Raw genomic sequence first — 4427 nt, 5'->3', positions numbered from 1 at the left:
AATGTCTTTACTGGAAGAGTAGTTAAACATTGGAACAGGCTGCCCAGGGAGTTGGTTGAGTCCCCATCCCTGGAAGTATTTAAAAGACGGGTAGATGAGGCGCTTAGGGACATGGTTTAGTGGGCATGGGGGTGTTGGGTTGACGGTTGGACTCGATGATCTTGGAGGTCTCTTCCAACCTTAATGATTCTATGATTTTGTTTTATTGGGCTGCTGGGATGCTTTAGAATTCAAGGGGCTGTATCAAGTCTATCCAAAGGATGCTTAAGCAATGGCAACTGGAGCTTTATATTATTATTTTTGTCTATATTTTTGTCTTGGCCTCTGCCATCTTGTTTTAGTCAGTTATCCGAGGGCTGCAGCTACAAGGTCAACAGTGGTGAAAAGTGTTTAGATAAGGAGTAGAAATTGTTGAAATCCCACAGGCATGATCTGGAGATTCCAGGCTCCATAGAAATCCATCTCTAAGTGAAGCAGCTTCCAGTTCTCATCTGCGTTCGGCTGTCTCTTGTGGACCTCAGCACAGGAGCATTTATCCCTTGGTGTTTAATTTCTGGTATAAGCCAAGATGTCCATGTCAGCATCTGGGCAGCTGCCTGGAGAGTGAGAAACCCCGAGCCCAGTGAAAGGGCATCCTTCCCCCTGCACGCTCTGCTCTGCCTTGCTGCTGGTCTGCGTTTCGTCCTCCAAAGGAAATAATTGAGTGTTTATTTAGCGCTAAGAATAAACTGTCTTGGAAAAGTATTCAAAGAAGCAAAAGCTGGTAAAGATGGAAGGGAGAGGGTCTGCGTGTGTTGGTGCTGTTTGGAGCAGTGTTTTCCCTAGCTGGCTTCCAGGCAGGGCAGTAAAGCACCCAGCACGTTGTCCCGACAGTAGCTCTGTCGGTGCGGAGGCTCAGCTCCCTACCGGAGGGACCCCGACCTTGGCTGGGTTTCCCGGGCCGGGATTAAAGCGCGGTGCTGCTGCTGGGTCACAGCTGGCTCCTCCTGCCCCCGATCACCGCCGTGCCGCTGTGCGAGTGCACCCTGGTCTGACCTCTCGCAGCTCGGGTGCTTTTTGGGCTTCTGTCGGAAAACACCTTTTCCCTTAAAAATGTACAACAGCCTCTCCTCCGTTTCTTCCAGGGAATGGGTTTTTGCTGTACGTTCAGGCAGCCCTGCAGAATCCTCCTTTTCTGTTTGAGAAGGTAATGCAGTGAGACAGGGCGGTGCTCTGCCTAATGTTTGTGCAGGATACATTGATATTAACTGGTGAAAATACGGTAATAACTTCATACTTGTCATCTGAGTACCTGAAAGTGCCTTACAAAATTATGTCTCTTTTAACCTCCTCAACACAGATGCTGGTGATTTTCTGGCTTAAAGATGATGATAAATGAGATGGAGATGTTAAGGAGTAGGTTCTCTGGTGGCATAAGTAGACCTTGTTTCATTAAAGCTGGGAGTTTTAGATCTGCCTTATCTACCTGGCGCTAACTGGCTTGGCCAAGGCTGTGTGGGTGAGATTGCTGTCAGCAATCTGTATGCAAGAGAAACAGGGCAACTTAAGCCAGTTAGTTAATTGTGGGCAGGTTAATTGCAGTGTATCACTTTGCTTTTTCTGTTAAAGCTGTTCTTTCTGCCTTTCCGTGGGACTCAAGGTACTCTTGAAATAATACTTATTTACTTTATTTACTGCCATTACTTGCTGTGGGATAAGGTGGCAAGTTTGGTTTATATTGCTTGTTCATATAGGAAGGCTTTGCTTCCCAGTAAACCTGCTTCAGTGGTGATGTGACACTTGAATACAAATACCCAGACTGGTGGGTTATATATCAAATGATGAGAAAGTTGCAGAGGGCACCTGGAATGAGCTGGGAACATAAATGTTTACTCATTCTTCAAATTATGGCCTCAAATCTTTGGCAATAATTGCACACAGACTATAGCATGACTAAGTGCTGTGTCATGAAGTCCTGAAGGTCTTCGGATGCCCTTTAGCTGTTATGAAACCGAATACAGGAGAATTGGTTCTCCACTGTTACAGGATGGTGACCTCTTCTCCAGACACCCAAATGTCTCAATAATTACGTTAGTACGATGACAGGCCAGCTGTGCACAATAAATGTGTGTCTCAGGATGCTGATGAGGGTATACCCTTTGAAGGGTATTGTAAGGCAAAAAGTTGAAGAAAGGGAGTTTTCTTGACTCTAAGTTCTAGGAATGTGTTCAGTGGAGATGCTGAAGGCATGCTTGATCTTGTCAGATATGACTGAATAAGCTACAGATGTACCTTAAGGTGGCAGTGGCATTTAGTGAAAGGGGAAGGCTTTGACCTCTTAAGCCCAATTTTGGACGCAGCTGTAACACAGCTGCTGTGTGGCAGTGCAGGTGCTTTCTTGTCTTGTGGACAGCATGTTGCACTGGGCAGTGCTAGTGGTGTGCACGCGACTTCGGTTGACTAAACTGCTCAGCTAAAACCTTTTCGGCTTCTGGTCCATTGAGATCTTTGGGGGCCTCCTGACCGTTTTGGTGAGATGAGCAACAGTAGTTGAAAAAGCAAATCTGCTTTCGGCAATACACCAAATACATAGTGTCCTCTGCAGCTCTGCTGGAAAATGTGTAGAGATCTGTGAAGAGGAGGAAGTAGATCTAGGTGCTAACTCATTTGGAGTACGCGACCCACTGCAGGTACAGCTCATCGCAATGAGGGCGCTGGCCTGACCGGGGAGGTAGTTTTCTTGTTGGCTGGATGCGTGGTCTTTCCAGGCCTTCAGAGGAAGGAGCGGGCTGGGCATGGTGTGGGAGCTCGTCTGCTGCCCACGTTACTGCAAGTGTTCTCAAAGGGTTGGCTTTGATCTTGGGGGATGTCAAGCCAGGGCCTTTCACTAGCAATCAAATGAATGCAACAGAGCCATTAAGGATTGGGGTGGGTTTTCCAGATGTGCTCTCCGTGCTACAGAAACAGCGTTTCTGCTCCTTCCAGTCCCGTGGTGTGTACCCAGCTCTGGGGCACCTGGCACCGCGGGCCGGTGGGTGGCTTGGAGAGTCTGGATTGCCTCTGAATCCTTGTTATCCCTGTGCCAAGCATGCACTGTGAAGTTTGCAGTTGAGAGAGTGTCGTGGCATTGCCAGCTTGCTGGGATTTGTATGAGGAGTCTTGTGATACCTAGTGGGGTTTTCCTGCTTTCTTTTTCTGAAAGTCTCCGCTCCTGGAGCCATGTGAGTGTCACTTAAAAAAAAAAAAGTAAATCTTCCCAAATGACAGCTGGAAAAGCTTGAAGACTACACTGAAAAAATGGGAGGCAACTTTCAGAGCAGATTTATAAAGTTTATTGTGCATAATTGGACTTTAACAGATTTATAAAACTGACTGTATATAGTTGGGAAAATAAATATATTTAAACTTTATAATTACTAGAATCCAGACTGTACTCTTCTTGAATGCCTGGCTTTCCCTTTAGAGCGGTGCATGTTGGTGCTGCCCCGTTCACCCTGATGGGCTGTGCGGGGTGGCTGGGGAGAGCAGCTGCCTCCGAATGCTGTGGCGTACAGCAGGGAGGCCACGGAGAATGTCTGTCACCAGCAGTGCAAGCTTCAGCCTTCAACTCAGTGGCAAGTTTAAATATTGCGGATTTCCTTGGGGATAAGGATTTAATTAAAGACCTTGAAAAATGACAGGAGAGAGAATTGTTTCAAGGTTTGTTATTTGTAATTCGGTAACTTTTTCAGACACTGGAAACGCGAATACCCACAAGTAACATATAAGCGACTTATGTATCCTGACGCTTGGTAAAGTGCTTTGGGGCTCATTCAAGAGCTTTGCTTCAGGTGTTAAAAATGATGATTACAGGCATAAATATGGCTTAGATTAATGACATCTGGCTAATGCTGTATATGCTGGGATTTTCAGTGTGATCTACATAAGCTGTAGGTCCATCTTGCACTGAATTTCAATAGCATCATTTCCATTAGGTTCTTGGGTTGGGTTTTTTTTGGAGGGGGGAATAATGTCTTATTTTCCCCACTGATCCACCCTGCTTTTAAGAATGATCAGCTGGGGAACAGCCAAGGGGGTGATGAAGTGAGAGGAGCAGGGAACTGGTGCTGTGTGCCCTCTCTGGGCTGACACCCGTTTGCCCTTGCAGGAGTGAAGCAAGGACAGCATAGCTTTCCCTGGAGAAAGCAAAACAAAATGCCTTGGCCAGGGAAGGCAAAATTAGGAGGGTCTGGGCTTGATATCAACCTTGGAGAAACCAAACTGTTTAACCTTTGCATAATGGTTGTGTGGTAGACGGTGCATGGAAAAAGTCTTTAACTGACCTTCGCTGCAGTCGCTAAACAAGGGCTGATTGTCCCTTTTTCTGCTCTGACTCGCAAGTGTAATAGCATTTAAAAAAAATCCTTGTTTATTATTGCACGTGTCCTGAAGGATCAGCAGGGCTTAAG

This window comes from Pygoscelis adeliae, unplaced genomic scaffold (assembly GCF_000699105.1).
Source record: "Pygoscelis adeliae isolate BGI_AS28 unplaced genomic scaffold, ASM69910v1 Scaffold114, whole genome shotgun sequence".
Taxonomy (NCBI): Eukaryota; Metazoa; Chordata; class Aves; order Sphenisciformes; family Spheniscidae; genus Pygoscelis; species Pygoscelis adeliae.
This window is presented reverse-complemented; position numbering follows the sequence as displayed.